The sequence below is a fragment of the Rhinoderma darwinii genome, chromosome 5 (assembly GCF_050947455.1).
Source record: "Rhinoderma darwinii isolate aRhiDar2 chromosome 5, aRhiDar2.hap1, whole genome shotgun sequence".
Taxonomy (NCBI): Eukaryota; Metazoa; Chordata; class Amphibia; order Anura; family Rhinodermatidae; genus Rhinoderma; species Rhinoderma darwinii.
In genome coordinates this window covers 231,493,050-231,506,999 of record NC_134691.1, presented here as the reverse complement: position 1 = coordinate 231,506,999, position 13,950 = coordinate 231,493,050, and the positions used below count along the sequence as shown (strand labels likewise).

The 13,950-nt window shown below is 40.2% G+C and overlaps 1 pseudogene; it reads right to left on the bottom strand.

Moving 5' to 3' along the window:
• Positions 1–6,288: 6,288 nt before the first annotated feature.
• LOC142654200 (U2 spliceosomal RNA) lies at positions 6,289–6,493 on the bottom strand (annotated as a pseudogene).
• Positions 6,494–13,950: the final 7,457 nt, after the last annotated feature.

Below are 13,950 nucleotides of genomic sequence, written 5' to 3'. Positions count from 1 at the left end.
AACTGTAGTTATTCAAACCACCTCTCTATTTTTCAAAAAATCTCATCACTCTGGTTCATTATTTTATTTTTCCATCAAATACAAGATAAATCAAACAAAATTCCTCAAACTAAATACCTCCATTTTAACATTCGCCATATCCCTTCCGCATCCATACCTCTTTCTAGATCCCATTTATAATAAAAATACAATTTAGCCAATACCATACTAACCACATCCTCCATCTCAAATACTTCTCTTTTATACACATTCAAATTCCGTGTATTCCACAATACTTCTTTCACACAAGTCAGAAAAATCCACAACACTCTATCCTTTTCACTACCCAAACTACACAAACCAAACAAGACAATTTCATACGTCAAACTCTTCAAACCAGTCAATTCTTCACACAACCCACTCAACTTTTTCCAAACATCCTTTGCATGCTTACACGACCAAAACACATGACTCACATCCTCATCATCCCCACAACCTTCTCTCGGACACCTTTCAGATGCAACCAAACCTCTTCTTTTCTGAACACTCCTTACAGGCAACACTCCATGTACCGACATCCATAACAAATCTTTCTGCTTATTTGACACATCATACGTAACAATCTTCTTCCACACAGACTTAGACTCCATCGAATTCAAACCATTTACAGAACACATCACATTATTCATACACATACTTCTCACAACATTCTTTTCACTCAAAAATCTCTCCATTCTTACATCCTCTAGCTGGAACTTTTTGATAAATTTTTCTACATACAAATACCACCCTGTGCACTGAAAAGCAATTGGTTTACATAAATTTCGTTTTTCCCACCTTAGACGCTGAATCACCGTTCCAGCTAGATACTTAGACATTCTAGAAGCCTTGGATTCCTTAAATAAAAGCTCTACAAAAAAACGTACACAATTAATTCCAATGAAAATCTCCAAATTTGGGAAGTCAAGGCCTCCATTACGTCTACTTTTCATTAGAATTTCTCTCTTTGCCTTCTCAATCCCACTCCCCCATAAAAAAAGGAACAAAACTCTATTCACTTTTTTTAACATAGCAACAGCAGGAGGAAAAACCAGAGCAACATATAAAATCATAGGTAGAATAATGCTTTTGACTATTAAAACCTTCCCTGAAAAAGAAAGATCCCTCATTCTCCACATTTCCAACTTTCTCACAATCCTACCACCTAACTCATCCCAACTTTCTTTCCCTTTCAACTCATCATCAAACACAATACCCAAAATTTTCACACCATCCACCTGTTCCATATCAGAATCACTCACTCGCTCATTACTGAAAAAAATTTTAAATTTGCTCTTACCCCAATTTATTTTAAAAGCAGACGCAATACAAAACATATTTACAATCAACTTCACTCTGGACATATCATACACTGAATCACACAATACACAAATATCATCCATATATCCCAAAGCTTTCACACGTTTTCCATCACACCCGGGCACCACCAAACCTTTCACAACCTTATCATTTCTAATCATTTGCAACAATGGTTCAATCGCACAAATAAATAGGATGGGAGACAACGGACAACCCTGTCGCACACCAGACATAATACTAAATGATTCTGAAAAAAACCCATTCACCTGCACACAACTCTTTGCATTCGTGTATAAATTCTTCAACAAACTCACAAACTGAACCGGAAAACCCATTCTCTCTAACACTTTAAACAAAAACACATGCGCCACACGATCAAACGCTTTCTCAAAATCTAACGCACACACAATCACCTTCTTATTCCGACTCTTACAATCCTCAAGCATGTCCCGCACCAATGCCACATTCTCATGCAATTTCCTTTTCGGTACCGCACATACCTGATCCTCATCAATCACACACCCAATCACATTCCTCATACGATTCGCAATCAGCTTGGCAAAAATTTTATAATCCGTATTCAGCAAAGTAATTGGTCGCCAGTTTTCTAAACGCCTCTTATCTCCTTTTTTATGCAACAGAACTACCATACCCTTCTTCATCACATCACACATATTCATCCCAGAAAACAACACTCTCATAACATCTATAACATCCTTCCCAATTATGTCCCAATATTTCCCATAGAACTCAGCTGGTATCCCATCGATCCCTGGAGACTTATTTTTGGCCATACTTCCCACCACATCCTTTACTTCACCATCCATAATCTCACCAAGCAAAGACTCATATTCACTTTCAGGAACAAAATTACACACAATATCCAAAAACTCCTCATCATCACCCAAATCACATTTCTTCACATCATACAGTTGTTTATAAAAATCAGACACCACATTAAACACATCCTTACCAAACACCTCTTTATCATCCTTATCCAATAACACATTCATTCCACTTTTTCCACCACACATTTTTTTAAAGAAAAATCTAGTGCATTTCTCATGATTATCTCTAACCTCCACCTTAGACCTAAATATTATTTCTTTCCCTTTCTCTCGGAACCACTCCTTAATATCTTTTTTTGTTTTTTCCAAATCGTGTCTTACATCCATACCCAAATTTTTACATTGATGAAGGAACGTCATCCGCATGTTAAAGCGTGAATATTGCAATCTTTTCCTTCTCGCTCTTCTATACCCTATCTGTCTAAAAAACCCACCAATCTTTTTTTTCACCCATACCCACCATTCACACACATTAGAGAAAGAACTTTTCTTTCTAGCCCAAAAACCATACTTTTTCCCAAACCTAGTTTTCACCCTTTCATCACACAGAAAACTGACATTCATCTTCCATACCCCTCTACCATAAAATAAATTATTTATAACAAAAATCCCCAACAAACACTCGTGATCTGAAAACCACACTCTCTCCTGCGCATAATCTACACATTTCATTGCAGAGGTAGAAAAAAAGAAAAAGTCCAGACGAGAATCCGTTCTTCCGTCATCGGCATGATAGGTAAATGGACCTGGTTTCCTGGTGACAGCGTCCTGCAAAGCAAAGTCCTGCAAAATTTTATTCCACAAAACTCCAGTGACATCCACATTAGACTCTGTGGACCCAGCTCGGGCCTGCTTCTCCAGGATACAGTTAATGTCACCAACAATAATTACAGGAACTTTACCATGAAGAAAAAATTTTAAAGAATCAAAAAGTGCCAACCTATCAGTTTTCACAGCATGGCCATAGATATTAATTAGCCTAAACTGCCACCCCTTATAGGCTAGTAACACGCTGACACATCTTCCTTCCTGTATAATTTGAGTCTGTTTGATGACAAACTCATTATTTTTAAAGAGAATACCAATTCCATCATTCCTATTTGTGGAAGAAAAAGACCAAATTGCTTCCCCAAACTTCCATTCTTCTTTCCTAGGCATTTTTGACAAACCACATTCTTGTACGCAAACAATGTCACTGCCCTTAGAGGCCAAAAAGTCCAGGACTGCAGCACGCTTGTGAGCAGAAGAGAACACCCGTACATTTTGTGAGACAATTTTTAATCTCAAAGACATGCGGGCATAGTATGGTTAGTGCAATGTAAAGCCATGAAATAACCAGGACATATCACGTCCCAGGGAAATACATCGCTCTTTCCAGATTTGCCACATTGACTTCACTGAGGAAACCTTCCCCAGGAGAGCTGGGTACTTCTGAGGCCACCTCGGATGACTTAGGGCTAGAACTGGAGTCACTATCCAGCAAAGAAAAAGGATTTGCATGAGCAGAATCTTCCAATAAGCCTATCTTCAGTCTCTTCACCGCCTTTCCAGACTTCCCCCTTTTTGAGACAACTTTATGGAAGATTTCTGCACTAGTAGCACTAGGCATCCTGGCCTCCTTCTCGTCCTCCTCCGATATTGACCACTCCACTTTTGCTGAATCGTCCATTTTTGACTCTGGGCTAGAAAAGGACAAAATTTGCATACTTGCACCATCATCAGGGGAAGCACACCCAATAGGTGGCGCTGTGTCTTCACCTTCCATAGGTATCACCACAGGTGTCTCATCAACAGTCGGTTCTGCAGGAGGGACCACACCCAACTCCATGCTGTTAGTATGTGAGGTTAAAACCTCTCCTAACACAGCTTTCCCAGGGTCCTGAGAAGCAGGCACAGAAACACTGCCAGCTGGCTCTGAAATTGCATCAGAAGTGGCAGCAAGGGAACTTGTTGTTCTCACCTGTCTGCCCCATGTTCTTCTCTCTTGCCCTAAAAAGGGAAACACCTTTGGACATTTTCTACAAGTATGACCAGGCAAACCACAAATGTCACACCTGGATGGGGAAATACATGCGCTAGCCTCATGTCCTGTTTCCTTGCAATTTCTGCAAACTTTGCCTTTGCATGCATCCTTGGTATGCCCGTAGGAAAAACATGATCTGCAAAATGATGGCATATCTTGGTAGTACAGATATCCCTTATTCCCACCAATGGAAAAATTAGCAGGAGGATTCATCACTCCTCCAATACAGCTGGAGTCAGGTTTCAGCCTGACCCAGTACTTGATATCACCGTTAAAGACTCCCCATAGATTCTTCTGCTCCACACCTCCTCTAACATGGGTACAGTAATGAGCTAAAAAGGCCCTGACCAACCTTCTATCCAGAAATGGGTTATACATGTGAATTGTAATACATTTCTCCACTGCTGAAAAAAGAGGTTGCACTTCAATAGATGTTAAAGCCTCATGCATGTGTTTCTCCTTGAGCAACTGAAAAACATTTAGACAGTAGGCGGCCTCAAAAAAGGATACGTCATACGTAGCAATATTACTGAATGCCTGGATACAGAATACCTCTACCAATGTGACTCCAGCCAGGTCCAGAAGGATGTTCTCAATGATGTGCCCTGTATCCACTTCGTCTCTCCTCTGCTCATTCACCACAAAACGAATAGTATTGCGCACAGCTGCCATCTTTGATATGGAATGCCCAACGGCACGGTGATCGCTCCCAAAAACGTCGGAGAGGACTCCACGAAAGACCGAACCCCCGGCCCAGACCAGGCAATAAACCTGATCTGAGCCAAAAGGCCGAGAAGCGATAACCCGAACGGGCAGCGCGTTGACCGAGCCTGCCCAATACTGCTGTTCACCCCTTGCAGCGATTCAGCCTACTCCTAGGCAATTCCATGGGGCCCTGCAGGCTCACACACACTCACAGCTACTAAGCGGGAGGTGAATAAAGGCCGGAGAGGAAGCAAGACAGGATTTGCTTCTTTTGCTTGCACCACAATGCAGTGCTGAAAGAGGAGGAATCGACATAAAAACGCCTTCCTGGCAACGCCCAAATGCCCTCCTGCCGTGCAAACACTGGCAGCAGCAGCAGCAGCAGCAGCAGCAGCAGCAGTAAGTGCATGCCCACTGCCACCCCTTCTCCTTTCACACCTTGTATCAGCTTTAATCCAGTCCAGTGCTGCCTGCTGAGCAGCACTGACCAACACTGCCTGGGCCCAGGCTTTTATCTCTGAGGCCCCATTATGATGTCAGAAAGCTGGCTCTGGCTCCTGAGGTCTCCACTATGACACGTGCAAAGTTCCGTCTGAACTTTATATAAGACGGTGCGGCTCAGTCAGTCACTCAGTGTTGCCTGAGAGGGCAACACTGCAACAGCCGGCCCCCAGGCTGTCTTTTTTTTGCACAGCTAGTTGCCTCCAGGAGGCCACAAGAGGGAGACAAGGGACTGCAAAATGGAAAATAGGCATCCACCAACTTTACAGACAACTTGTTCTCCTTGCTCCTACAACCTCCATCCTTGCACAGTTTGTTATTCTTCCAGGTAACATAGTAACAAATCCAAACTGCTGCTCTCTTTGTAGGCAAGCAAGGGTTTGTTGCAACTGCAATTCTTACTTCTTCTTGAAATGTAGGGACCACAGTACATTCCATCACATCCATCTAGTGTACACAGGTAGGTCCATTGTGACGGGCGGGCGGGCGGGCTGGCTGCTTTAATGGCTGTTTGCTGTTCCCCTACTCCACTCCACTATTTGACTATGGTGTTGCATCAATCAGTGGCTGGCTCAGGTGCAGCTCTTTAACCTACCTAGGAGGGAGGGCGGAGAGAAGACAAGGAAGGTGAATGAGCTGTTCCAATGTGAAATGCCGGAAACACAGAAACACAGACAACACAAAACAAGAGGTGGCAATGTATTAATTAATTGCATTTAATAAATTAGCTCATTATCACACATGACTGTACAAATGCATTGTCCAACAGGTGTTGAAATAATGGGATTAAAAGGGGAGATCCCATCCGAAAGACAAAAACAATGGCAAACACAAAAAGCACTTTTGGAATCTGATTTTAGTAAACACATAAGGAAAGGGTGCACCGGTCCTGGAAATACTGCAATACCAGGTCAATGCGTGGAGTGGACAGAGCAAGCTCTATTTCCATCTCCCTGTTCTAAAAATCCATTTAATATATGGTCCCCAGATAGGGGACGTATCAGATATTAAACTGATAAGAACAGATTTTTTTTTTTTTTTTTTTTTTTTACTCAGATCACAAGTCTCAAAACTCAAAATCACCATCTTTTCCTCTTCACAGATCTCAAGACTCATCTCATCATCGTAAATGGTAAGTACGTTTATATATTATTTCCCCCTAAATATCTATTCTACACTCCCATTACAGAATTCCATTTCTTTTGTTTCCATTTTCCTTCTGCTTTCTCTATTCCTACTTCTTTCTTTTCTTTCCAATAATAAATAAATAAATAATTTAGGCTTAGACGTATGCAATCATCAACAGTTAAAACATCTCTTTTAAATAATAAGATATTCCTGGACTTCCATAGCGCCATTTTAACTGATACTAAAATCAACCAAACTATTTCAAACTCATTTTCCCCAATTCCAATACCATAAAATATCAAGTTAAAATTAAAATAGTTAACTTTACTCACCATGCTCACCAACTTACTTATCTTTTTCCAAACTTTTTGTGCAAAATCACAATTCCAGAAAACATGCATTGTGGTTTCATCATCAATACAACCACTTCTAGGACATTGGCTATTCCGATTCAGTCGTCTTTTATATTGGAAATCCTTTGTTGGTAAGCAATCCTTTATCATACACCATAATAGATCTTTGTGATCATTAGACAAACAAGAAAGGTTAACATGTTTCCAAATATTTTTAACCACCTGGGGAGTAAACCGTTCAATCGGGCTGCAAATAGTTCTACCCTCTAAGACTTTTAACATTTTTTTATGATTAATAAGTACCTCTTTTTTTTCTTTTGCCAAATTAAACTCTCTTATAATTTTCTCTAAAATTAAATAGTTTTCTGGAGGCAACCACCTATATGGTCTCTTTAGATCTATATTGATCCATTTATACTTTCTTATAAAAAATCCAAAATTATATATTATAAAGGCTCTCAACTTTGATTCAGGTCCACATAAAATACTGATACACTGTGATAAATACTTACAAAATAAAAACTGTCTAAAATCAGGGAAACCCTTACCACCATATCCTTTTGATTTATATAACTCTACTCTCCTTACTCTCTCCATTTTCGAACCCCAAAAAAAATTAAAACATACCTTAATAATTTTTTTCATCATAATATTCGAGGGCATAAAAACAGAAGATACATATAAAATCAGAGGCAATAAAACTTGTTTAATCACTAAAATTTTCCCTTCCATTGATAGACACCTTAGTTTCCAAAAATCCACCTTCTTTTTAACCCTTTCCAAGAGAGATTCCCAATTTTTTATACTTCCACAGTTTTGTGAGAAATAAATACCTAAAATTTTCATATCAACTACACTTAATAATTTACATTCCCTTTCCAACTTAAGATTCCCTATCAATAAAACCCCTGATTTTTCCCAGTTTATTTTAAAACCGGATGCACCATTAAACCATTCAACTACTCGTAATACCCTATTAAAACCTCTCAAACTTCTAACTAAAACCGTAATGTCATCCATATATGCTACAATTTTAGCTCGCTCATTCTTATTTCCTGGAATAAAAACACCATCAATAACTTTATCCCTTCTTATTGCACATAAAAGTGGTTCCACGGCACAAATAAAAAGTATTGGCGACAAAGGACACCCTTGCTTCACTCCACAATTCATTTTAACATTTTCTGATAAAAAGCCATTCACTGAGATTTTACTAAAACAACTAAAATATAAACTCTTAATACGCTTAATAAAAATATCAGGACAACCAAGCTTTTTTAAAACCTGAAATAAAAACAAATGGGAAATTCTATCATATGCTTTTTCAAAATCTAATGAAATTAAAGCCAAATCCTGATCACGATCCTTAAAATCCCATAATACATCTCTGATCAAGAGTAATGAATCCGTAATTTTTCTCCCTGGCACAGCACATGTCTGATCCTCCTCAATTACCGATGCAATTACTTTTTTCAAACGATTGGCAAATAATTTAGCATAAATTTTATAATCCATATTTAATAACGTTATGGGTCTCCAATTCTTTATCCTTTCTTTATCCCCTTTCTTAAAAAGTAAAACAATCAACCCTTCAGACCACGATACTGGCATTTTAAAAGAGGATAAAACCCTAAAAATTATATCACAAAAATCCACACTCACCAAACTCCAAAAAACCTTATAAAACTCTATCGGTAAACCATCCAAACCAGGTGTTTTCCCATTCGAAAAGCTATTAACTGTATTATAAATTTCATTTTCAGTAAAATCTTCAGATAAAAATTCTATTTCTTCTTTATTAAAATTTTTATCTAATTGACTAATAAAATGGTCCCTTAAAAAACAATCACTCGTTTTTTCAGAAAATAAATTATCGTAAAACTCATGTGCCTTTTTCAACTTCCCTTCCAAAACCACCTCTCCCTCCAACTTGTCAATATAATCTCTTTTATTAATGATTTTTTTAAAGAAAAATTTTGAGCATTTTTCATCACATTCCAATATTTTTACTCTCGAATTAAATATGATTTCCCTCCCTTTTTCATACAAACTTCTGTTAATTTGGCTTTTAATGCCTTCAATCTCATTATCCATCATTACACCATTTTTCCCCAGGACATAAAAACACTGGAGTTTCGTATTTAGAGATTCATATAATTCCACTCTCTCTCTCGCCTTTCTTTTACTAATACGAATAAAAAATTTTTTGATCTGAAACTTTACGAACTCCCACCATTCAAAAACATCTTTAAAACTACTTTTCCTACACTGCAACTTTTTATAAAATGAACCAAATTCCGATTTTACGTTTTCATCTTCTAGTACTTTCGTATTCAGTTTCCAATGTGAAGATTTTTTGCTCTCCATTCTCTCACATTCTAACATACATTTGATCAATCTATGATCGGAGAAGCAGTTAAAATCGGTTTTAAAAGATGACCCTTTAAAATGCTCAGATACAAAAAAATAGTCTATTCTAGACCTAGAGTTTTTCCTACTCCATGTATATTCATCTTCTTTCTTTTTACCACATATTTCCCACATATCTTTTAAATTACTTGATGAGAGAATTCCTTTTAAACATGATACGGAACCATCTTTCCTATTTTCCAGATGGCAGTTGAAGTCTCCTCCTATAATAATAGGATCTGAACCTGTAAGGAACAACTGTAGAATTTCAAAGAGTTGGGTTCTCTTACTCTTCTCGGTGTATCCATACACACAAAAACATTTGATTTTTTTATTTGTCTTCTTTACTTCTATCATCATTATCCTCCCCGGATAAATCTCTTGAATTTTCTCCACTTTCCACTCCTTACTACATAAAAAACCTACTCCATCGCTCTTTTGCTCATTACCTCCTGAAAAAAAGGCTTTCCCGTTCCAATATTTTTTGTAGAACTCATAACACATGCTATTTTCTATATTGCATTCTTGTAAAAAAATGAAATCATAAGATTCATTATTAAAAAAATCATATAAAGCAACTCTTTTTTTTGAATTTTTTAAACCCTGAACATTCAGGGACGCTATACTGATCATTTCTTAATGAAAATTCCAGGGCTATCTCCCCCGCCCTCATCAGTGATAGAAGGATACTCGTCTATCCTCAATGCCTCCGAACTAACGGAACTTAAGGGTGACACGACCTCCAAAATTTCTATCACTCTTCTTTTTTCACCACCAATATTTCCACATTCCAACACCGCTTCTTCATCTAAAGATCTTTTCAAATTACTTAAAGTTGTTTCCATTACCTCTTCAGTAAGGCCCTCCTCCTCCACAGGACTATCTGAAGGGGTTTCCCTCACTACAGTGATACCTTCTGTTTGTCCAGATCCCCCAGCTTCAGATCCCTGGGTTACCACTACTTCAGGTATTTTTTCCACTTTTTCTCTTGTTTTTTTCTTTTCCTCTTTCTCCTTCCTAGTTTCTTTTTTCTCTTGCCGTTTTTCTTTTTCCTCTTTTCTCTTCTCCTTTCTCTCCTTCTCCTTCCTCTCTTTTTCCGTATTCTCTCTTTCCTCCTCCTGAACATTCTCCATCACCTCTTCAACTTGCTGCAGTTCAGGTATTTTTTCCTTCTTTTTTGGACAATCGGCCTCTTGATGAATATTCATCGGGCAGTCCATACAACGTTTACAATTATCGTCACTGTGACCGTATTTCTTGCAACTTCTGCAATAGGGAGGCATCCCTGAAAAAAATAAATATCCTCTACTACGGTTTATAAACACCACGGGTGGGGGCCTACAGACTCCTCCTTCTTCCTGTGGGTCTTTTTTAAACGTAGCATAATATATTCTTTTTCCATTCCATACACCGAAGTCCGTCATCCCATGTTGCTTTAGGGAGAGTTTTTCACAGAAATTCCAAAGGTATGATTCTACCTCTTGGTCCGTTATGAATGGACTATACATTTGGATAGTTAACAATTTTGACTGAAATTGAAACAACGGGGCAATTTTTATCCCCTTAAAAACATCCCGCCCCTTATTAGCTTCATAAAGGGCGTATGCCTTCTCGCATAATACATTTGATTCTAAAGTCACATCATAGATTCCCCTGGAAAAGAAGGTTTGTATGCAAAAGAAATCCTTCTTCTCCAATTCCATAACCGGTATTAGTATTTTGTCATAAAGGTACCTTAGATTTTTTTCTTGTCGGACTTCTGGGGACAGGAAGAACCGAATAGTATCCTTTAAGCCATACTTATCGTCAAAGAAGTCAGGCCGATTATCCTGAAATCCTCGCCATTCTCCAGGTGTTCTCCTTCCATAAGCCATATTCCAACAAAATTTTCCTCTTCCTCCACAGCACGAAGAAAGCCCTTAAAAAGAGCTCGATCGCCTCCTGATTCCAATGGGAAAAACGAAATCCACACGTCCAGCGAAAAATTCCCTCCACGAATAGGTTCCGAATCCTCCAAAGAAAAGGCACACCAGCTTTCAGCCACCCCTCAATAGCAGCAGTTCGGTCCGAAAACCGAAAAGGCCGAGCAGGTAGGTTTCCACCAGTGCACCTTGCCCTCTGACTTCAACCCACTACAGATCGAAGCCAAAAGGCCGAGAAGCGATAACCCGAACGGGCCGCGCGTTGACCGAGCCTGCCCAATACTGCTGTTCACCCCTTGCAGCGATTCAGCCTACTCCTAGGCAATTCCATGGGGCCCTGCAGGCTCACACATACTCACAGCTACTAAGCGGGAGTTGAATAAAGGCCGGAGAGGAAGCAAGACAGGATTTGCTTCTTTTGCTTGCACCACAATGCAGTGCTGAAAGAGGAGGAATCGACATAAAAACGCCTTCCTGGCAACGCCCAAATGCCCTCCTGCCGTGCAAACACTGGCAGCAGCAGCAGCAGTAAGTGCATGCCCACTGCCACCCCTTCTCCTTTCACACCTTGTATCATCTTTAATCCAGTCCAGTGCTGCCTGCTGAGCAGCACTGACCAAGACTGCATGTACTAATGTTATCCCCATATTAAGTGTCGCTGATGCATCATTACCCCATTTAATAAACCAATAAAGCAACGAAAACTGTTTCTTGGAGAATGTGGGAATGGCCACAGCTTTATTTAACACAACCAAACATTTTTGTATCACATGGCCCTGAAGTAACCACTTAATTTATTCACATCTCCTGTGATGCCGCCCACTGTGAAGCGGCGCGCATGTAGGTTCTTCTCCGGATTTTACTCTTCAGAGCCTATCTCCGCCTGCTGTGACATCTGAAAAACAAAGAAAAACCACAGAAACACGCCTACGCAAAGAAAAAGGAAGCAACTGACGAGCCATAATAGACATGGCATAGAAAAGCAAAGAAATTAAAAGACAGAGAAAACACCATAACTACACACCCAAATTTTCCCAAAGAGGGAGGGCGGGAGGGACGTTTGCAGCTCCAGCAGGTAAGATAGTGAACTGCCCTTGACCTCAACTATTTATCTGCTCCTAACCCCTCCTCTATCCCCTTGTCCAACCAATCCCTGCTCCTGATTTTTTCCCGCACTTTTTTCCCCCCTTCCATCCCCCTATCACATACAGTCCCAGGCACTTTCTCTATTTGATTTAGTGCCTCAAGACTGCATGTACTAATGTTATCCCCATATTAAGTGTCGCTGATGCATCATTACCCCATTTAATAAACCAATAAAGCAACGAAAACTGTTTCTTGGAGAATGTGGGAATGGCCACAGCTTTATTTAACACAACCAAACATTTTTGTATCACATGGCCCTGAAGTAACCACTTAATTTATTCACATCTCCTGTGATGCCGCCCACTGTGAAGCGGCGCGCATGTAGGTTCTTCTCCGGATTTTACTCTTCAGAGCCTATCTCCGCCAAGGAGGATACCGCGAACACCTATGCGGTACTCCGACCACCCCCACCACACAATGCCAAACCAGCCTCCACTCCATCTTGCAGACCCGACAGCATGATGTCGATCCCAATGTCATTTAAATGAACGCCGTCAGATAACAATAAGTCCCCATTGTCACCTTCCAACATCAAATGACGAATTGCTACCCCCCCAATGGAACGAACAAACCTGGAAATACGAACATTCAACACCCGTCTTGACCGCTCGATGGCCACAGCACTTCTAGCTCCTCGCCAATGAGTTCGTGCAATCACCTCAGACCAGACAATCACACAATCAGAAAAAGCTGTTTGAAATGACCTAAATCAGCCTTGATAAGGGACAACAACTCCGACAATTTCACCTTTCCCAAATCATTTCCCCCAACATGTATAACGAGCACAATTGGACCGCGGCATTCCCGACTAACTTCAACTATTAACGGCAACAGCTGAACCCACCTCAGCCCTCTGATACCTTTCCAGTGCACCTCGGCCGATGACACCCCAAGACTGAGGCCTAAAGGCCGATATTCAGCCCGCCGAGCTGCCCAGAAAATAAAAGAATGGCCAACTATCCATACTTCCGGCCGATGTTCTGAAATGACAAAGAAAATCAAAACAACACCAGATCCGGACGCACATAGGACCTATAACAAGTTGAACTCCACCTACCCAGACGTTTAATATCTTCCTCCCCCATACCTAAAGCATTAGCCTCCGTGGCTGCCCCTATTCTAAACGAATGAGTCCCAAACTCAGCAGGATCAACGCCCAAATGCTCCAAACAAGACTTAAGAACGGCTCCAAATTGAAATCGAGTAAGCGGCAAAGAATTAGAATGTACCAAGAAAGGAACCCCATCAGCTCGAAAAGACAAAAACTCACGCACCAAACGAACTGGACAGAATTCACCACCCAATGAATTCACACACAACCAAACACCAACGCCCATCTGATCAGTCTTGGACCGTCTCACACATACCCGGACCACTTTTTCCTCCAATAAAACATCCGCAAACAGAAGACCCCCAAACCGCTTTGCGCTCGGTGACACCAATTCGCTTACCCGCAATGCTGCGAAAAAGGCCAAAGAAAAAGCAGTACGCAGCAAAACAGACTCATAAGGATCAAAGCAAACAGCCGGAACAACCATCAGCATCCTTAGTAATAAAGCATATGTAATAGGCCTCCT